Source organism: Furipterus horrens, unplaced genomic scaffold (genome assembly GCF_987537825.1).
Source record: "Furipterus horrens unplaced genomic scaffold, mFurHor1.1.pri manual_scaffold_2, whole genome shotgun sequence".
Taxonomy (NCBI): domain Eukaryota; kingdom Metazoa; phylum Chordata; class Mammalia; order Chiroptera; family Furipteridae; genus Furipterus; species Furipterus horrens.
The window spans coordinates 68,016,726-68,040,014 of record NW_028327172.1 but is presented as its reverse complement, the minus strand read 5'-3'; the positions used below and the strand labels follow the sequence as shown (position 1 = coordinate 68,040,014).

Below are 23,289 nucleotides of genomic sequence, written 5' to 3'. Positions count from 1 at the left end.
TTTTTTATTTTATTTTATTTTATTTATTTATTTATTTATTTATTTATTTATTTTTTTTTTAAAGTATATTTTATTGATTATATTGTTACAATAGTTCCAATTTTTTTTTCCCCTTTGCTCCCCTCCGCCCAGCAACCCCCTTCCCCAACAATCCCCTCTCCAAGTCCATGCCCATGGGTCGTACATACAAGCTCTCCCGCCTCACCCTTTCATATATTCTTCTTCTTCTTTTTTAAAATTAATTAATTAATTAGTTAAATATTTTAACAATAAAAAATAACAATTCCTCCCTCTCAGACTTAAGACCCTTTACAATCTTATAAAGGACAATGGATGAAGGTCTCGAGCTCCTCTAGCTGCTTCAAGCTGGACATGGTCGTCGTCCTACCTACCCGTGGGTCAAGAAATCCCTAATAAGAGTGGGGATGTGGAGGGGAGGGTGGCCTTCCCACAAGGGGAAGGATCGTGCAGACTCCAGGTTGGTTGGCTGTCTCTGGACAACGGCATGCTTGGTTTGACAGGCTGGCATCCTTGTTGTATTCTGGGGGCAACAGGGTTAAAGGACATCATTTAATCCGTAACCACTAGATGACAAAAGACAGGTATTAATTTTTCAATGTCCCACATTAGGGAAAAGAAGGGCTTCTTTGGAGGAAGGTGTGCCAGGTACATCTCACCTGTCCAAAACCCTTTTGCCCATTATACTTATTTTGGACTGAGGGAAATATTTTAGGTTTCCCCCATCTCAGGCCTCTGGGCTTTTTCTGTCCAAGCCATTAGGATAGAAAAGAGAAACCAGTTTTAAAGTGAAGCCCACAGACCACCCCGTTCTTCACCAACCCAGCCACTTAGTTCAGCCAAACCATTGAGTCTCAGGAGGCAGCAATGCAGACAGGATTAAGTGAGGCCTATGCATACAGATAATCACTCAGGTAATGAGATTGTAGGCTTATGCCCTTTGAAAACAGAAAACACATGTTAATTTATGTAACATAACCCACATACAAGTCTCTAAATCTGTAGGACTGTCTTATCGGAAGGAAAATCCTTGTCCTTCTAATATTCACTGAACTTGCATTTCTATTCTTTATATTTTTATTCCCCCCCCACTAAAAAATTTTCTGTTTGTTTGTTTTTCCACTACAGTTGTCTCACTTTTTTTCCCCCTCTTGCTTCCCTGCACCCTGTCCCCCCCCACAGTCAGTCCCCACCCAGTTGTCCATGTCCATGGGTCATTCATACATGTTCTTTGACTAGACCCTTCCCCTTCTTACCCCTTCTCTCCCTCCCATCTCCCCCTTTGTTACTGTTAGTTTATTCCTTGTTTACATACCTCTGGTTCAATTTTGCTCATTTGTTTGTGTTGTTCATTAGTTTCCTGTAACAGGTGACAGCATAAGGTAATTTTCTTTTGTTGCCTGGCTTATTTCGCTAAGCATAATTCTCTCTAGTTCCAATCATGTTGTTGCAAATGGTAGAAGTTCCTTCTTTCTTTCAGTACTTATTCATTGTCATTTTCCCCCTTTGTACTCGTGTTCCTCTCTGTCTCTCTGTTTCTTCATCTTCTTAAAGCAGACCCTTTAGCATCTCTTGCAATGCTGGTTTGGTGGAGATTTATTCTTTTAGCCTTCTTTTGTCTTGGAAACTCCTTATTTCACCTTCCATTTTGAATGAAAGCCTTGCTGGGTAGAGTATTCTTGGTTGTAGGCCTTTGTTTTTCATTGCTTGGAATATTTTTTGCCATTCCCTTCTGGCTTGTAGTGTTTCTGCTGAGAAATCTGATGATAGCCTTATTGGAGCTCCCTTGTATGTTGTTAGTTGTTTCTCTCTTGCTGCTTTTAGGATTCTCTCTTTGTCTTTGAATGTTGCCATTTTAATTATGATGTGTCTTGAAGTGGGCCTGTTGGGGTTCATCTTCATTGGGACCCTCTGTGCTTCCTGGACTTGCGTGACTCTTTCTCTCGTCATGTTAGGAAAGTTTTCTGTCATTAGTTTTTCAAAGAGGTTTTCTATCCCTTGCTCTTCTTCTTCTCCTTCTGGAATTCCTATGATACGGATATTATTACGTTTCATGTTGTCCTGCAGCTGTCTTAGAACCTCTTCAGTCTTGTTCAGTCTTTTTTCATTTTGTTGCATTGTCTGGGAGTTTTTGTGTAGGTTGTCCTCCAGCTCGCTGATCCGATCTTCTGCTTCCTCTGGCCTGCTTTTAATTCCTTCTACTGTGTTCTTCAATTCAGAGATCGTATTTTTCATTTCCTCCTGGCTCTTATTGATAGCTTCTATGTCCTTTTTCATGCTCACGTAATTTTCTGTGAGTTCCTTGTAGTTTTTCTGGAGTTCTTTGAAGTTTCCGCTGAGCTCATTCAGCTTCTCCATAATCCATGTTTTGAATTCCATATCTGATAGTTCGCTCCCCTCTATTTCATTTAGCACTCTTTCTGGGGATTCTACCTTTCCTTTTGATGGGAGGTTGTTTCTCTGTCTCCCCATTTTTTTGACTCCTATTGTTTGTTGGTGCTTCTTGGAATGATCTGCACTTCCTGGATCTGCCTCTGGTGGCGTCAGATCATGTACCAGTCTGGCCCTAGGCAGCCTGTTGGAGACTTCCAGGGATCTACTGTTGTTGTCTGTCTTCTTTGATTGTTAATCTATTCAATCTGTGATTAGCTGTCAGGCTTAAGGACTGTGGGTGTGGCAGCTTAATTCCTGTAGGCAGGGCTTTTGCTTCCCCTCAGGCTGACGCCACTTGGAGGGGAATGGTCTACCCGCAGTACTGGGGATGAGTCAGCACTGGGACCCAGTCAGCTGCTCCTCCAGTTCTCCCCTCAAAGCCACCGTGCCAAATTCTCCCCAAGTGTCTCCAGCCCTCTCTGCCTTCCCTCTGCTTGAGCCCAGGGTAAGTGGTGGCCAAAATATTTTCGTATGTGATCCACTTAAGAGCTCTTTTTCTCCTGCTGTTTCTCTCCGGCTAGCAAGAAAGCCTGTGGCTTTTCGCTTTTCACAGCTGATACTATTTTACTTTCCACTCTGTCGCTGTAGGCTGGGAAGCCCAGCTGGGGGTTTAGACCCTGCCCTTCTCAGGGGGAATCCCCGGCTGCTGAGCTGTTTCTCAGCCCCTTCAGCTGCCACCCGTGGGAGCCCAGCCAGCCCTTCCACGTCTCCGCACTCCCTACCGGTCACGTTGTGATGTAGCGGCCTTTTCTGTCTCTCCGTGGTTATAAGACTTCTCTCCAGCTGGTGTTCGGTTCGTTATTCCAGATGATTTCTCCAAAATTACATTGTAAATCCAGACTAGTTCTAGGAGGAAGTTAGTGTAGCTTCCACTTACTCCTCCGCCATCTTGTTTCGGAGTCCACAGCCAAACTTTTTTAAAAAGTATGAAATATATCAATCTTAATTGCCTCAACTCCCCCAAACTCATTAATTTAGCCTAAATTTGTTATACTTATATTCAAAAGACTCTTACAAAGGTGACCTCTGAAATTCTTATCTTTACATCAAAAGAGAGTTTAATAGTGCCATTGCACTTGATCTCTTAGAGTACTTAGCATCTTAACCCAGTCCTCTTAACCTGTTATTTCTTTTTAAACCATTCTCTTCTATTGGTTTCTCTCTCTGTCTGTCCCTGTCTTTCTCTCTTTCTCCCTCTTTTTATTAACATCCCTGGCAGCTTTACAAAGTTATTTTTAAATGCTTGTTTTTCTTGGTCCTAAGTTGTTGCATTTAAAAAATCTTCTTAAGCATACATAATTACAGAATTTTATGCTTATTTATATGCCCCAAAATTTAAAATATTTACATCAGAGGATTTATACCTGAGTTCCCAAAGTCATATCCAACTTTTTATCGAACAATTTTACTTAGAGATCTTTCTTAAACTTTGCACACACAGAAATCAACTCAAGACTTTTGTCCAAAATTGCATCTCTTTCAGGTCACTCACATCTATTCATTTCTGCAAAACAGAGAGCTAGGAAGTATTCTTAACACCTCTTCTTTCTCATAGCCTACATACAATCCAACTCCAAGTTCTGTTGATATTATCTCTTAAATATCTCTCATGAATTGGATCAAAATATTAAATGTTAATTAAATAAACTTCATTACCACTCTGTACCATAGTCTGAAAATCCATTTCTTAGTCTATATTTTAAACCAAATTATATTCTGCCACTGTGCACAAAATGACTTAGCAGATGTTTTGTAATGAGATTAATCAGAAACACTAAGATACTCCTGTAAAAAAAAACAAAAACAAAAACAAAACAAAAAAACAAAAAATCCCACATATATATGTATATATATAAAGTTTCCCAAATTGATTATAAATTTTACATAATATTAATTTCCTGGGGAGACATTAAAATGTAAAAGAATTCAAATAAATTAAAGTTCAAAAAAATATTCTTCTGCTTACATTAAATAATTTTTTTTTGTCCTTTCCAATTCCTTGCTTTGGATTCTCAGCAATAAGGGGTCTCCATGCTTAGAGAGAATAAGAGTGTCTCACCTTTGTGGCTGTCTACCAGAACACCGATTCTACTCTGAACCAAGATTGCAAAGGTGGAGTCATTTATAAGTCAAGACAACAAAAAAGAACACAGGGAGGCCAAGAAGTTTGTCTTACCCAGGTCTGACCCAGTACTTTTCTCTGTGAACTTTTGAACCTTTGAGCTGTGCCTGAACTTGATCTCCTCCTCACCAAGACAATCAGGGAGCTTCATTTTTATTTATTTAATTTTTTTAATTTGAAAGAAGCCAACTTGGTTTGCAGACCAGCATCCTTCATCTGAGTATTGGGCTTGAACAATCTCTACTAATGTAGCCAGAATCCTTCATTTGCATAAAGAGTACAGTATTGGTTTAAGAACAGTCCAGGAAACTCTAGCACTTAAACCTTGCCTTTCTTGTCCTCCCCAGAGTACAGTTTAAGTTTGGTCTTGAAACTGTGCTCCCCATTGCTGAAATCCTTTCCTTTGCTTAAATAACCCCTCTCCTTTTTGAAAACTGCAGTCTATTTTGTTGTTGTTGTTGCTAACACTGTGCATACAAAGTCTGATGTGCTTTAATTTTTAAAGATTCAAAATAGTTCATGATACTCAGTAGATGCTCATACCACTATGCCTATATTTCACAAATTAAAAGCCAATTTCTAGCCTCTAAAACTTACCCCTAATAAAAAACATAGTAGATGGAAGTCAATACTTAATATTGTAAAAAAGTATAGTGCTAACTCAAAGATTTATAAGGAAAGAGGTTGGAGGGAGAAATCATACTTGTTCAAGTCTCAACAGTTAGGTCAATGCCAGCTCTCCAGTTTTTACTACCTTTGAACTTACATAGAAATGAAAGAAATGCCTCGCCCACAAGGTTGTCCTGGTTTCTTCCAATGGGGAGGCAGGACATCTAGAAGTATTGCATCTTGTCTCAGAATAAGTCACTTAACATAGGTGTTTCTTGTGTAGAAAAAAAATAGGCAATGGTGGTACCCGTCACCAGATTTTATTTGTTGTGTCCTTTTTCTCATTCATTCTGAGTAAGATCTAATCTCCATTTTCCTTTGAACCCTATGTTTTGGTACTCTAGTAGTATTTTGAAAGTCAACTCCTATCTAGTCTTATACACCTTCTTTTTGATTGAACATTTTAAAATTCTGTATCATAGCAGCTGTTTTGGAATTTTGCTTTTTGCTATGAATGGCTTAAACAAGTAAAAGCTGCCTCTAGGATAAATCTTCAGTGTAACTAAGGCCCATCTTTGTTTAAAGGGACCTAAAGTTACAGTTAATGTCTCCAAATAATATACTTCCTTAATTCGGTTTAGACCTGACTGTTCTACCAAATGCTCATAAGGCATCACCCTTCCTCAGCTATTAAATTTCTAGGCCTGGAGTAAAATTTCTATATGTTATTCTTTCAAATCATCAGCAGAAGTATAAAGTAAGATTCTAGTGTTTATTTACTTGTCTTATAATTTCATTTTTTTCTTTTTTATAGCAGGGCTTTCTTATGTTTGTAACAGCTTAACTGCCTTCTTTAAGCTAAATTCACTTTTCTCATTTGCTAGAAATGAGTACCTTCTGTTCTTCTTTTAATTTTTATTGGCTTTCTGATCCAAACGTTTGACTTCTTAACAATCTCTTAATTTTGTCTTAATGGTTTTCTCCACAAGGAGAACTAGAAAATGAAGATATTTTCCATGTCTCCAAATCTTTATAAAAAATATCGCACATCTCCATTTTGAGTTGGAAAATTCTTTCTGGATCATATTTTCCATTAATTTAGAATTTAATCCAATCTTGTATTGTTTTCCTTTAATTTCTCCATCTTGCTTTGTTTTTAATTAGAGCCCTGATTATATAAATTTTGAGAAATATTCTTTCAAAGAACATAGTCCCCCCACTAAAATAATTGTGTCACCTTTAAGCTCACACTGAAACTCTTTTGGAATATTTTATACTAGTCTTCCAATATTTGTATTTCCAACCTATAGTGTCATTAACATGTTAGAATAACTGTTTTAATCTATTGAGTAGCTCCTCAGTTGCTCTTAGAATGGACTGTTCATAGTTTTAAAAGGTCACACCTCATAGTTTTCAGGATATTGGTTTTCTCTGAGGATCCTTCCAGTCCTCTTTCTGTGATCTTTGTCATCATTGTCAGATTTTTGTTAGTAGTCACTGTGATATAATAATCGCTAAAGTGAATCCCCATTTCCTAAGGTTTATTTTAAGAACAATTTGACATGGTACATTTTTTAGACTTATATCTAATTTATCCTCACTTTTAAAATAATTTGACCTTCACATATATTTACTCTCTCTTTCAAGATCTCAATTGTTCCCCTGGGGAAATCTTATTTATTCAACTTAATTAGACTGCCTTTCTTTATTTTAATTTGCCAATGCTTTTCATTTGATAGTAAGACTAAAGACTAGGGTTAGGCAGACACGCTGGGTCTCCCTTCACAACTAAGAAGGAATACAGTTACCTCAAAACTAGAAACAACCAGAAGTTCCAGAAAAGGGAGCTGCATGGAAGTCCAACAAACAAAGATATATAGAAGAAATACTCATCCAAACAGGTAGGAGGGATGTAGCTGGGGCAGAGAAGATGCAGTGTGGTAGTGGCAGCAGCGGTGGCAGTGGCGGCAGCGGTGGCAGTGGCAGGCCAGCAAAAAGCCCAGTCACACTTTTTAAAAAGTGAGGAAGGACACTTGGGGAGTGTTCCCAGCTCCTCACCAGACCATGCAGCTCATGGTCCCAGTGACAGGGAATATCAAGCCTCGTTGATTCTGACTGTGCAAACCAGTCGGGGTTGGGGCAGAGAAAGAAACTACAGGTCTCTTAGCAGAGTCCACTTGTTTAAAGGGCCCCCATGGTTCTAGAATGTCCACAAACCCACCCACTCTGGTAATGATGGCCAGAACAACAGCTAGAGAGGGGCCAGTCCAATACAAAAGTGGGAGAAGTGCCTGGAAAAGGGGCAAATGCTGGGCAAGTGGCACTGTTCCCCCTCTGACCCCTCCTCCACAATGTGGTGAAATGGGTCACCCTGTACTGATGAATCCCTAAGGCTCCGCCCCTTACAACATAACAGGAGCGACAGCTCTACCTAAGACACACAGGCAAACAAACACAGGAAGCTGTCAAGAGGATGAGAAAGAGAAGTATGGCCCAAAAGGGGGAATGGATCAAGGTTCCAGTGGGAGAACTAAGTGACAAAAAGATAGCCAACATAAGAGATGAGCACTTAGCCAACCTAACAGATGCAGGGTTCAAAACACTAGCGATAAAGGTGCTCACAGGCTTGACAGATATGCTCTAGTACAGCTAACTCATAAGGAAAGAAGTGAAGGCTATGCTAAGTGAAACGAAGGAAAATCCACACAAAACCAATGGTGAAGGGAAGGAAACCGGGGTTCAAATAAATGATTTTGAACATAAGGAAAAAAAAAGAAAAGAAAAAATTAACTAGTGCAGAATGAGAAAACTAGAACTGAAGAAAATGAGGAGAAGCTTAGGAACCTCTGGGACAAGTTTAAATGTGCCAACATCTGAATCATAGGGGTGTCAGAAGGAGTAAAGAAAGAGCAAGAAATTGAAAGCTTATGTGAAAGAATAATGAAGAAAAACTTCCCAAATCTGGTGAAGAAAATAAACATACAAGTCCAGGAATCACAGAGAGTCCCAAACAAGCTAGATCTAAAGAGGACCGCACCAAGACACATCATAAATCAAAATGCCAAAGGTGAAAGATAAAGAGAGAATCTTAAAAGCAGCAAGAGAAAAGCAGAGAGTTACCTACAAAGGAGTGTGTATAAGACTATCAGCTGATTTCTAAAAAGATACTTTGCAGGCAAGGAGGGACTGGCAAGCAGTATTTTATGTGATGAAAAGCAAGGCCCTGCAACCAAGATTACTCTATCCAGCAAAGCTATCATTTAGAATGGAAGGGCAGATGAAGTGCTTCCCAGACAAGGTAAAGCAAAAGAGTTCATTATCACCATGCCATTATTGTACGAAATGTTAAAGGGGCTTATTTAAGAAAAAGATCAAAACTATGAACACTAAAATGACAACAAACTCACAACTATCAACAACTGAATGTAAAAAATAAAAACAAAATCCAAATAAGCAAACCAGAATAGGAACAGAATTATAGGTTTGGGGATCATTTGGAGTGTTATCAGCTGGGAGGGCGGAGGGGGAGAAATGGGGAAATGGTGCAGAAACTAAGAAGCATAATAAGTTGATACAAAATAGACAGGGGGGTGTTAAGAATAATATAGGAAAGGGTAAAGCCAAAGAACTTATATGCATGACCCATTGACATGAACTAAGGGGGGTGAGATTGCTGGGGAAGGGAGGTACTGGGCAGAGGGGAGCAAAGAGGAAAAATTTAGGACTACTATTACAACATAACAAATAAAATATACTTAATTAAAAGTGACTAAAGACTAAAGTACATTTTTAAACCACTCCAGTTCTTCTTTTATTACCTGAAAAAAACAACTTTGTTTTCTATAGATATAGGATCTTGTCATAAGCATTTTATTGGATCTTTTACTCCTTTGGGCTTAAGATAATTAATTGGTATTTTGTTCTCCTTAGTTTTTATTTGTTGATTTTTGATGGCATTTTTTAAAAAATAACAAATGTCCAAACTTCTTCATTCAATTACTAATAAATATCTAAATATATATGTTGATGTACCACAATTTCAATCTCTGAAATCTTAGGTTATGTTCAAATATTATGTGCTAATAAATTTTACATCGAATCCTCCTCGCAAGAGTAAATTCAAGGTTTTATATAAATATACTGCATCCAAGATAAATACTGTTACTGTGTATTGGAAAATAAATGTACCGTTGTCAATACTGTTTACTGATAACTTGTTTCTAATGACTAATGTGTCATCGATGAGGTATAGCTGCACTGGAGACTGGGAGACATCCTTGAATTGGCAAAGTATAAAAGCCAAAGAGACCCCAGAATTCCTGCTTTCTGTAACACAGATATTCCAAGAACAGAGTGACTTGGGGATATTCAGAGACTATTATGACCTTCACTGTGCTAACATCATTGCACAGTGTGTTTCCTTCCTTTTTTTTTAAATACTGATGGTAAGTAAACTTGACACCAGTGAAGTTTATTGTGCTTTGTGAGTTTGGTTGTCAGTTTGAAAGCAAAATCACTGCTGCTGGTTGAACAGAGTGGGCACTGCAATTCAAAACATTCAAAAGAAAAGCAGAATTGGAAGAAGCTCTGTTTCTACTGCATATCATGTACTTAGCTTTAACAATTTAAAACTATATAGTTACTGGGCCTATGGATCATATAGAGAAGACAGCTACCTTTTAAATTTTAAAAACTCCTGGTCTGATTTGTAGTACTGACTAAAAAACAGTAAAAATGAAGAAATATTGTTACTGAAGTAGTGCTTAGCTCATGGTGAGCCTTTATCGAGGACATATCTAATGCTCGTCAGCCCTGTATATTGCAAAATAGAACTGCAACTGTCTTCTTACTAAAGTCCTATGCAGATTCCTGTAATTAAGGCAACCGCCTTATGAAAATCTAGTGACTAATGTTACCCAAACTGTCCTTTCAATTTATTTCTTTTCAAGTTCTACTTCTTGAACATTTTTTAAAGTATATTTCATTGGTTATGTTGTTACAGTAGTTTCAATTTTTTTCCCCTTTGCTCCCCTCTGCCCAGCAATCCCACTCCCCTTAGTTCATGTCCATGGGTCGTGCATATAAGTTCTTTGACTTCACCCTTTCCTATATTATTCTTAACACCCCCCTGTTTATTTTGTACCAACCGATTATGCTTCTTAGTCCCTGCACCATTTCCTCATTTCTCCTCCTCCCCCCTCCCAGCTGATAACTCTCCAAATGATCCCCAAACCTATGATTCTGTTCCTATTCTGGTTTGCTTAGTTAGATTTTGTTTTTATTTTTTAGGTTCAGTTGTTGATAGTTGTGAGTTTGTTGTCATTTTACTGTTCATAATTTTGATCTTTTTCTTAAGTAAGTCCCTTTTATATTTCATATAATAATGGCTTGGTGATGATGAACTCCTTTAGCTTCACCTTGTCTGGGAAGCACTTCATCTGCCCTTCCATTCCAAATGATAGTTTTGCTGGATAGAGTAATTCTGGTTGCATGTTGCCTTTCATCACATTGAATACTGCTTGCCAGTTCCTTCCTGCCTGCAAAGTGTCCTCTGAGAAATCAGCTGATGGTCCTATAGGCATGCCCCTGTAGGCAATTCTCTGGCTCTCTCTTGCTGCCCCCAGGACTCTGTATTTATCTTTCACCTTTGGCATCTCAATCATGATGCATCTGGTATGGTCCCCTCTGGGTCCAGCTCGCCTGGGACACTCCCTGCTTCCCAGACCTGTACGTCCATATCCTTTGCAAAATTTGGGAAGTTTTCTTCATTTTTTTCAATTCTTGCTCTTCATTCTGCACTGATGACTGGTTTTTTTTTTCTTATTTTCAAAATCATTGATTTGAACCCCACTTTTCTTCCCTTCACCATTGGTTTTGTGTGGATTTTCCTTCATTTCACTTAGCATAGCCTTCACTTCTTCTCTTATGTGTTTGCTGTACTCAAGCATAACTGTCAAGCCTGTGAGCATCTTTATCACCAGTGTTGAACTCTACATCTGTTAGGTTGACTATCTCCTTGTCTGTTAGATTGGCTATCTCCTGTCATTTAATCCCAGGTAGAGCTGTCGCTCCTATAATGTTGTAAGGGGCAGAGCCTTAGGGATTCATCAGTACAGGGCCACCTGTTTCACCACATTGTGGCACTGTTAGTGGGGGAGAGGTCCAAGAGGGAACAATGCTGCCTGCTCAGCACTCACCCCTTTTCCAGGCACTTATCCCACTTTTGCACTGGACTAGCACCCCTCTAGCTGCTGCCCTGACCATTGTTCCCAGGGTGGGTGGGTATGTGGATGTTCTAGGAACTGTGGGGGCCCTTCAAACAAGCAGACTCTGCTGAGACCGGCAGTTTCTGTCTCCACCCCAACCCCCACTTGTCTGCAGTCAGAAGCAATGAGGTTTGATTTTCCCCAGTGCTGGGACCATGAGCTCTGAGGTGTGGTTAGGATCTGGGAATGCTCCCCAGGTAACCCGCCTGACTTTTCAAAATGTGTGACTGCACTTTCTTCCCACCTGCCACCACTGCTGCTGCTTCTGCCACCACACCGGGTCCTCTCCACCCCGGCTCCACCCCTCCTACCTGTCCGGATGAGTATTTCTTCTTTATATCTTTGTTTGATGTACTCGATGCAATTTGATTTTCTGGAGCTTCTGACTGTTTCTAGTTTTGAGTTAGTTGTATTCCTTCTTAGTTGTAGAGGGAGACACAATGTGTCTGTCTACGCCTCCATCTTGACCGGAAGTCTACTACTTGAACATTTTTAAAAGTTTATAGTTCATGCAACAGAAGTTTTGTGCATAGAGTATTCAAATCATTAATTAGATTTTTCTTATTCTCAATATAAATGCAATTGAGATATGGATATATAACTGTTAACATTATTGCTGATAAAAGCTACATGAAGAAGATGACTTGGGTCTGTGTACAAGAGGGTTTGCTAACATTTTGCTACTAAATTAAATAGAATCACTTATAGAATTATACGCCATACAACATTATTATGGGCTTCTTTCATGAGAGCCAACCCTTGCCAAACGGACAACATGTAGAAGCAGAAATTCTTAACTTGTTGTAGATAATAAAATTCCTAAAAAAAAGAGGGAAAAATTGAGTCAAATATGCTAAGCTCTTCTCCTAAACTCACTAATAACATAAGCCATGAAAAAAATAGACTTCATCCCTACAGAAACAAGAAAGTGGGAAATAAATGTGCCTTCTAAATAATGTCTCTTTGTTCCTTCACTCCCAGTCTGTAAGTACTATGAGGGCACAGACAATGTTCACTTTCCTCACCACTGTGCACCTGAACTTCTCCCTGGACTTGGTATATATTAGCCACTTAAAATGTTCTTTTCCTTCTAAAAAAAATATTTTATGAAGGAATCAACATGTGAACATTACATTTAGGTGGTAAAACTCAGCTTACAAACATAAAACAAATATCAAATAATATCATACTTCTGGCTTAATGGAAAATATAACAGTTGTGACAGCCATGTTTAACACCTTTGTTTAGTAAAGAGGGAGAAATGGACAGGGGTGTCAAAGACATATGAAGTTCACATAATTCTGACTCCTTCTGAGAAAATACACATGGGAAATATGTGACAAATATTCTGTAATATGGTGGCTTTGGTCTATCAATAATCATTTCTTCATACATTTTGAGCATTGAAAACTAGATTCAAAGTTGACTCAATAAGCTAATAATACTATATGATTCCCTCATATTCAGAAATATAGTTTAAATTTGGAAAAGTTAAGATAAAGCATACTTATTTTCAGAATTACTTTTAGAAACAATTGAGATTATTGTGTTGTTCATAATCAAGTCAACTGCTCTGTACAATTAATTCTAGTTACCATATTTTATATTTGTCCTTAAGACATTCTTTTTTTAATATGCTTTATTGATTATGCTGTTACAGTTGTCCCAATTTCTTTTCCCTTTGTTTCCCTCCACCCAGTGATGCCCCTCCCTACAGTTGTCCCCTCCCTCTTAGTCCACGCCCAGTGGTTGTGCATATAGTTCTTCTCAACATCTTCCTATCTACTCCATTTCCTCCTACTATGCTTCTTAATTCCTGGACCATCTCCCTCCCTTTTCCCCCTTCCCCCTCCCCACTGACCTCTCCCCAAAATGTTTCCCATACCTATAATTCTCTCTCAGTCTCATTACCTACTTAGTTTGCCTTTGTTTTGGTTCCCTAGCTTCTGTTGTTGTTTGCTGTGAAACAGTTTTCATTTTAATGCTCATAGTTTTGATCCTCTTTCTCCTAAATAAGTTTCTTTAACATTTCATATAACAGTGGTTTGGATTTGATGAACTCTTTCAGTTTTACTTTGTCTTGAAAGCATTTTCTCTTCTCTTCTATTCTGAATGACAGCTTCACTGGATAGAGTAATTATGGCTGTAGGTTTTTGCTTCTCATTACTTTGAATATTTCTTGCCAGTCCTTTCTTGCCTGCTGAGTTTCTTTTGAGAAAGCAGCTGAGAGTCTTATTGGGACCCCTTTGTACGTAATTCTCTTCTTCTCTCTTGCTGCTTTTAAGATTCTCTCTTTATCCTTAATTTTTGACCTTTTGATTATAATGTGTCTTGCTGTGGTTCTCCCTGAGTCCAGTTTTTTTTGGAACTCTCTGTGCTTCCTGGACCTGTAAGTTTATTTCCTTCCCCAAGTTAGGAAAGTTCTGCTTCATTATTTTTTCACATAATTTTTCAATTTCTAGTTCTTGTTCACCTTCTGGCAACCCTATGATTTGGATGTTGGCCTGTTTATAGCTGTCCCATAGGTGTCTGAGCCTCTCCTCATTTTCCTCACTTTTCATTTCCTCTTTCTGCACTGGTTGACTGTTTCTTCCTTCTTTATGTTTCAATTTATTGATTTGATCCTTGGTTTTCTTTTCCTCACCACTAGTTTTGTATGTGTTTTTGTTCATTTAAGCAAGACTAGCCTTCATTCCTTCCCTATCTTGTATAAGATCTCCTCCTAGGTTTGTAAGCATTGGTATAACCAAAGCTCTGTACTGTGCCTCAGAAAGATTTCCTATCTGCTGCCTCATTAGATAAGATATTTATTGTCTGGTCAGCTGCATCACCAGGATCTCTATCATGATCTGTGCCATCCTGACAGTTTCCTGTTTACCTTTGCTTCTTGGGTGGGGCTGTCATACCTCCTACACCATAGGGGGCAGAGCCCCGTGTATTTTTCACAACTGGGTGACCCATCTCACCACACTGTGGCATTTTCTGTGGGGCTGGGGGTTCAAGATGGATTCCTGCTATTCACTCCTCATTGAGAGACAAGGAGCCTCCTCCTCCATTCCCACCCCCTCCAGGCCTCACAGTCCAAGGTGATGGGGTTCTGCCTTCTCCGGTGTTGGAATTGCAAGATGACGGGTCTGGTCTGCAACTGGGAGTGCTCCCAAGATTCTTCTCACCTCCCTTTAAATACAGATGTCTGTGCTTACCGCCGTCCCACTGCCATTGCCCCTGCTGCCACTGCCAGCACAGCTTGACCTCTCTTCCCTGGCTGCACCCCTCCTACCCATCCAGACAAGCACCACTTTTTTATAACTTCATATATTGGACTTCCATTTATTTTCTGAAACTTCTGGTTATTTCTGGTTTTGCAGTAGTTGTATTCCTTCTTAGTTGTGGAGGGAGAGGGAGCATGTCAGTCTAGGCCTCCATCTTGGCTGGAAGTCTGCTTAACATATTCTTGATGAATGAAGCAATACATTGAAAAAAGATTAATAGGTATGTTTTGGGGGATATAAATAGTAGGAAAAAAGAAATTTTTAAGTAGTTTAGGGAAAATTAGGTGGTTTGAGTATGAAAATTCATCACACATTAAAATCATTAATTTAAGAAATAAAATTTATATCTGAGAGAATAAATGGTGATCCTTTTTAATATTAGTAGTTTGTCTTTATAAGTTATTTTTAAATTATTTTTTAATATCAAGTTTTAGCATCTCGCCTTGAAAAAACAAAGGGAAAGCAGTAAATTTAGAAGGATGTATCATTGAAATAAATGTTTCTTGAATGCAGGAAATAATAGAACCAGAGTCTTAAGTTTAGGAGAAAAAAATAGAAAACATTTCCCACTTTTCTGTTACTAAGGTAACATTTGAAATCATAAATGTAGAGATAAAAAGATCTTAGTTAAATATTATAGAAAAATGATTTGTTTTAATTACACAGGGGCTGAAGATGCGTAGAAGTGGAATGACTTTAAGGAGCTCTGATATTAGCTCTTACTAGCATCATCGTAAAATCTGCACCTTAGGCAGTGAGACTAAACCAAATGGGAGTTTTAGGTGGGCTCCTGTGTTAGGTGGCAAAACAAATTCAATATTGAAAGATAGCAGTAATGAAGACATCCTCCTAGCCTATGAAGCAATGCTTAAATTACGAGAGGTGATTCGTCTATGGTCTGAGGGAGAATAATAACTGATTATAATCTCAGAGAGTTAATATGAGAACTGTATTTTCCTCTGAGGGAAAAATAACTGAAACATGCTAGGCATGAAGGCAGATCTTTAGCCAAGTGGTCTTGGTTCTTAAAATAAGACTTCATTGTAGTGAAATTATCAACTATTATTAGAAACTGGAATAATAAAGCAACTTCATTCATATAGAATGGATGTGCATGAAAGTGAAGGCTGTAATTGGGTGAATATGCATGAAAATTTGGGGCTTAAATGAGTGTATAAAATACTAAGTTCATTGCAGCACAATAAATACACATAAAATAAATTGTTATAATTGGCAAATGGAAACAGGGACAGGTTAGTTTTTATGGTAAAATGAAATTAATGATTGAGAAAAATGTTCTTTTTCCTAAAAATATAAGAAAGAAAGCTTGTAAAATTTTTTTTTGATATTAAGAGAATTTCTCAAACTTATGAATATGTCTAGGTTACCACATAATAGCTGAAGCATACAATTAACAACATGTTAAACAATGACTTAAAGAAACTTCCAACTGCTACCTTGGGTGTAGAAAGTTGACAGCCTAACACTCCCAACCTAATGATAATATGAAGTCAGATGACCTATAAAATTAAATCTTTATTAAACCCATTAGAGAGCTGAAACTGTAGGAGACTCCATTTGCTAGAATACATAGGCAGTGAGAATTCTCCAAGGAAAGCAAGCCATGAATACTGCCTTATAACAGCCAGCATGAGAGGGAGACAAAGCCACTGTACAAGTGGGCAGGGACTCAGTTAAAATCTTCACTGAATTGCTGAAGGATGAATGTGGGGCTGACAGGAGGGTATAGAACCTTTGATCCACTAATACAAGAGGATTTCTCACCAATTTTCAGACTCTACCATTGGATCTCTACTAGGGGGTTTATGAGAAGAATTTAGGGCAAGGTTGATGACAGAAGCCTTACTGGGTATTAGTGCAGGCCTTAAGAATAGGTACAGCCACACTCCAGAAAAAAGCATAAAATCTAGCCCAGATCCTTCTGACCTAAGGAACAAAAACCTAAAGTAAATATAAGGGAAGAAAAGAAAGATTTTGAAAAGACTTAGGAGGATAAATCAGTGTAGTATTAATTCAATCCATATTTGGTTGTGTAATTTACTGAGTTCTTAAGTATTAAAATGCATTAGAAAAGTAACTGGTTTTCAATTATTTTTCCTGATTGTGTTACATCACAATACTATATTAAGTATTCTATTGTAGCTTGTAGCTTTAAATAATGTATATTAAATATTGATATGAAGTGACTTAAATGTTTTCTTAGATATATTTAATAATATAAAAGAGGTGAATCTTAAATACTAAAAACAAACAAAAGAAACCCAGAATATATTATAGGCCTTTCTTCTCAGGTTTACTCCAAGGAAAGTTTACATTTCCTAAGTACTCTACCGAAAACAATCTGAGGTTGCTGCCACCCCCAATTCTGAATGTCATTTCACCACCATTTACTGTGGATTATATTGCCCTGCTTATTTCCATAACATTTGCCACACACAATCTGAATCTTATTCTAGATATACTATACTCATGAATTCAGCTCAGTGCCCAGTAGATAGAAAACTATTTAAAAGACAATTGAAGTTAAAATGCCAAGTTTTATTTTCTCACACATATTAAGTCTATGAAGGACATGGAGATTCTATAAATTTATTATAGATTTAATCTTTTTTCTTATGTCTCAACTCTCCAAGGTATCACTCTTATCCATGTGACTTAAGGAATCTCTAATGCATGACTGACTACATCTCATTCAGCAGAGATGATAAAAGAAGGGAAAGGTGATGCTTCCCCAATATCAAAGTCACCTCTTAGAAGTTGCCTGGATGAGTTTGGGTTCTATTTCATTGTTCATATTTAGCTATTAGTGAAGTGGGGAAATAATCATCTTTTCTGATCAACAACATGACAAGCTAAAATTTGGTTGCTTTTTTTTTTTTTTTTAAATATCTAGAGACAGTTAACAGAGATGAAAAGTTCTAGATTAATTGAAAACATGATATTGTGGATGTAATTTTGATTGCTGTTGAATTTTATTTTCCTGAATGTTTGAAAGTTGGCAAAGTGACTTACAGTGGCTTTACCAAAACCAATTTAAAGTAAATAATAATAATACCATTGCAAGTCATGTAAAAATGGCAATAATGCAGATTTTAAGATTATCTAACTAGAGAAATTTATAAGTAAATTCACTTATATATTTACATAAGTATATATTTACTTATTTGACTCCATTCAAAATATACTTAGCAGAGTGTTGTGCAATAAGATAAAAGACAAGCAGTTATTTTTAGTATTGTAACAACAATTATATAAATAATAATTCATTTTTTTATAAATAAGGAAGTTAAAGTACATAGACTTTAAATGTCCTTCTCAAATTCACAATGTTAGGTAGTGACAGAGATAGAAATGGACACCAGTCTCCTTTCTAACTATGCTCTTTATTTTATACCATAATGTCAGGTCTGTTTTTTAAAAAGAGTATCATTTAAACACAAGGGCTCAGCTTACTGTCTAGTCAGTATTCCCACAGTAATATGAATATAGACAAAAGCTGTTATTGATTGGCTGCCATTCCTTGCCTAGACTCCATTATCCAAAGTGGTGCTAAAGTCTATATATTCTCAGAGAGGTGATGTGGACAAGATGTGGGGGGAATAGAGAAACAAATTCATCTTGGGAACTTGGATGATAGAAGGTGAATATTCATGTCCTCAGTATATTTTAAGCTGATATTCCCAGTATATTTTGAGCTAAAGAAATAGGTGTTCAAAAAAATAAAAAAAGAAAAGAAAAGAAAGAAAGAAAGAAATGTCCAGTAACAGAAAAATTCTTGGACTGGCTGCCACTTTACTAGAATTCCCAGTCAGATACTGAATAAAGACCCTAACACTAGATAATCCAAAGTAGTCAAGAGCCTTACAATGTTATCAAATAGCAGCTGGAATTGAAAAGATTGGAAGAGTGCTGCTGGAAAACTGAATAGGTTTACCCAAAAACTTCACCAACCTTGTAATAATGTGATCCTAAAATATTTAAGAATTTAATATTTTTTTCTTTTTCCTTTTTGCTCAATCCCTCCATCCTTAGCCATCATCCTGCTCTCTATCTATGAGTCTGTCTCTATTTTGCTTCTTAGATCAATTTGTTTATTAGATTCCACGTATAAGTGAAATCATATAGTACTTGTAATATTTTAATTCTATCATATAAAGATATTAATCATAACAGGTTTTGCTGTTTAGCCCATATGCACTGGTAAGCTATAGAAATTATTCAAATAAGGACATTTGCTTATTCCAATTGGTAAATAGCCACTAGTCTTATCCTTGTTTCCTCTGTTGTATCATATTTGAGTCAAATCTGGATTTAATCAAATATATAAATTTATACTACAGTAATGCCTAGCACAATAAAAGCGTCTAAAATCTTGACTCAGTGCTACAGACTGACCCTATTATGATTTATTTTTGCCTGTGCCCTTCTAACATTTAAATATTTGAAAGTTACTTCAAATTATAACCAAACTAAGCTTCCTAAATGTTATTCTCCCCTATTTTAATTGTATGCTCTTTCTACTTTGAAGCACTCCCCATTATTTCTTGTACTGTTTCTATTTATGTTAGCATCTTTACTCCTGCCTTTGTGAATAAATGTATTTCTTCCCAAAAATAAAAAAAACACATTTAGTACAAGGTGAATATGTTTTCAAGAAGAAATATAAATGTTTCATATAAGAAGTTATTAAATTAATATTTAGTTGAAAATAAGTGGTTTGATTTCAAATATGTGTACTTTAACATTTTTAGTATGACATATTGAATAGTAAACTGAAAAAAATATAAATACAACAAATTATTTCCTATCAACCCAGTAGCTAATAGTTTTCTTTCTTCCTTTCTTTATTCCTTCCTTCCTTCCTTCCTTTCTTTTTACAGAGAATTAAAATACCAAAGGAATAACTTTAGGGGCCACATATATGTATTATATAGGCATTAGTGAATTAATTAATTTGCTCAGTAAACAATCATTGAACAACTAGTTATGTTTAAAGTGTTGTAGAAGATGGATATTGAAGGCATTTTCCTTCTTTTAATAAGCTTTGTATTAAGAAAATGAGAAAGCCTTGGGCCAAATAAAATTAGTTGAAAATGTGCAATGTGTCATAAGAGAATTTTCTAAAACTTAAGTTACAGATGAAAGGTAGGAGGTACCAATTCCCTCTCAGATTGGAGAAATTAAGCTGGTTTCATGAATAAGACAGCCTTTGAGCTTTCTTTTAAGGAATGGATAAAATTTCATTTGGAAGGAGATATTGAAAGGCATATTAAGCCATAGCTTGAAAATCTTGGGTTATTTGAAAAACTCAACTTCCTAATCTATTTATTAATCATTCTCAGTCTTATAAAGTTCATGAAACTATTAAATGTGTTTGACAAAAATGCTTATTTCTAAATTCCAGTCTTAATGCAATAAAATATGCATCTCTAGTGTGAAGTGCAGGGATCTATCTTGTAAACTAACACTTTCGCAGTCTCTCATCTCATTTGGACCTACTTTCCATATATAGCAGTCCCCTCTTTATCTGTGAGGAGTGTGTTCAAAGATCCCTAGTAGATCTGCAGATAGTACAAGCCCTATGTATACTATGATTTTTCCTGGACTTACATACATACCTGTGATGAAGTTTAATTTATAAATTAGAGTAACAGCAATAACTAATAATAAAATAAAACAATATAGCAATATACTGTAATAAAATTTATGTGAATATGGTCTCTTTCTCTCAAAATATCTGATTGTACTGTGCTCACCATCCTTCTTGTGATGGTGTGAGATGCTCTAATACCTACAAGAGAAGATGAGGCGAGGTGAATGATGCAGGAACTGTGATGTAGACTTAGGCTCTGTTGATCTGATGACTTCATACTATTACTCAGAATGGTGCATACTTTAAAACTTATGAATTGGTTATATCTGAAATTTTCCATTTAATATTTTCATACCAGGGTTTACCACTGGAAACTGAAAACACAGAATGTGAAATCACAGATAAGGGTGAAATACTATATATATCTACTCTAATTGTTTAAAACACACCCCATATAATTATATTGTTAAAGGTACATATTTTAATTTACATATGTGCTTTTAATATAAAGATATAAAACAGTAGTACAAATGTTTTATTTCTTACTATTCTTATTAAATATTATTTTTGATATCTACCTAAGTAACTATACAAGTTCTAATTTATTAATTGTGGCTTTAAAAAAGCATCGTGCCAATGAACGTGAGTACATTTCACATGAAATAGACACTAACCCCCAGAAACTCACTAATACAAACAATGCTGTGACAAAAATCTTATTTGTGTCCTTTTATGGACCTATAAAAGTTTCTCTAGAGTATTTTCATTATTTGAATTCCTAGGTAATAAAATATAAGTGTACTAAGTGCTTTCTGGTTGTTTTCCAGAATGGCTGTATCATGTGATGTTGCATTAGCAGTCTGCAAAAGGTCCTGTGTCTCCTTTGCTTTATCAATACATAGTGCAGGGAATCTGGAAAGTAAAAGGAGTTTTAAACATAGTATAATTTTGCCCATCTTCTTTCTGAAAAAGGTGAGGAAAGATTCAATGAGTGACTGATGTGTCTTTTTAATTAATAATAGAGGTCAAAGTAGAATGTGGACTTTCCTCATTTAGTCAGATGGCCTTGATGATACCCACCAGCAGAGCTGTCTACCTCCTGGAAGTAGCAATGTTGAATACCTGGTCTCTGAAGGAAGCTCAATTCCAAGAGGAAGAAGGGCAGATTCAGTACTTATTCCTAAATGCATCAGTTCAATAAATCTTTTTCTATGAGGAATAAGAAAGGAGCTAGAAAGAGGTCAAAAGAGAAGAGTAAATAAAGGGATTCTTTTCTACAGAAAGAGAAATAAGGAGAAGAAAATAAATATTTCACATTACTATATACCTGGGTTCCTTTCCTTTGATTATTTTGATTATAGCTCCTTGCATATCTGGGTATAGATGGCCCATTTAGGAAAAGGTGAGCAGCCTATGGGGGCAGATGTGTTTCCAACTTTTCTCAGCTGTATTCAATGTTCTTTTGAGTGTCCTCTGGGACCACAGATAGGTAAAATGAACTTTAGATGTAGAAAAGCTGTGAAAAGACACAATAATACAATAGTTGAATAAATTCTAAGGACAATTTGTATATAAGTCTGAAAATTCTTTATTCTGTTTCTCATTTCATATTTTCTTCTAGCATGTTGAGAAGAATAGTTATCAGTAAGTAGTTCAATAATAAATGCTTAAAAGTCCTAAGAGTTTAATGCCAGTAATTCATAGAAATGTTAAAATTTTAATATAAACACTTTTATGTTATCAAAATCTCAGAAAAATATTTAAAAAATTCATTCTCTTGCAAGTAAAAGTTCAAGGACATTCAAGCCCACAAAAAAAATTGAAGGGTAAAGAAATGTTGTACTCTCCTGAGCTAAATCTTTACTTAATTTAAATACTTACTAAAAAGTCTTTACTTAAATTCAATTTTTAATTCTTTTCCAAATTTATTATTCCACTCAGTCTCAATGAGACACCTCTTCCATGCCTTAGATAGAGCAAGAGTTGTTTCATGAGAAACTTCTTCTTGAGGTCTTATATGTTTTGCTTCATGAAGTTCACTGCTGAATTTTAAAAGAAAGTTTCTATAGAGTTTTAAAATTTATTTAAAGTCAGCAACCTTATACTTAGCAATTTTATATTCAGAACATAGAATTGTCATAGAAAACAACATTTGTATTTTAAAAAGTAATTTCTTTGAATTTTCTGAAAACCCAAGCAGCAGCTTGAAAGTATCTGAGGTTAGGAGGGTGGGTGTGTGAAATCTTGTTGCCAATGCCCTAAAAATGTAAGTTGTGTGGAACCATTTGATTGGAATCCATAATCTGTAGATTTAAACTCAATTAGTAGACATATCCAGGAAAATAATTTGACTCTGAAAATTTTTTCTAATACTACGGGTGGGTGTATTCATTTTATATTGTTGCTATAACAAATTATCATACACTTAGTGGCTTGAAACAACACAAGTTTATCATTTTGCAGTTCTGGAGTTAAGTCTAAACTGTGTTTTAGTTACCTTCCTTTTAGGGGTGCTGGGGAGAATCTGTCTCCACGAGTTTCCCAGCTTCTAGAAGCTACCTGCAGTCTTTGGATCATGGTCTCTCATAACTCTAATACCTATTTCTTTCCTTTCTTTCCTTTCTCTCCTTTCTCTTCTCCCTTCCTTCCTCTTTCCATTCCTCCCTTCCTTCCTTTCATGCTTTCTCCCTCCCTCATTTTTTTTTCTTTTTTCTTTTCTTCTCTCCCTCCCTCTCCCTTTCTTTCTTTCTTTCTTTCTTTCTTTCTTTCTTTCTTTCTTTCTTTCTTTCTTTCTTTCTTTCTTTCTTTCTTTCTTTTCTCTCTCTCTCTCTCTCTCTCTCTCTCTCTCTCTCTCTCTCTCTCTCTCTCTCTCTCTCTCTCTCTCTCTCTCTCTCAAGAGAGGGGAAGGGAGAGAGAACAGATGGAGAGAAATGTTGATGTGAGAGAGAAACATGG

The 23,289-nt window shown here is 36.5% G+C and overlaps 1 pseudogene; it reads right to left on the bottom strand.

Moving 5' to 3' along the window:
* The window catches only part of LOC150018746 (nucleolar MIF4G domain-containing protein 1 pseudogene), a 59,958-nt pseudogene that overhangs the window by 24,700 nt on the left and 11,969 nt on the right, over positions 1 to 23,289 (bottom strand).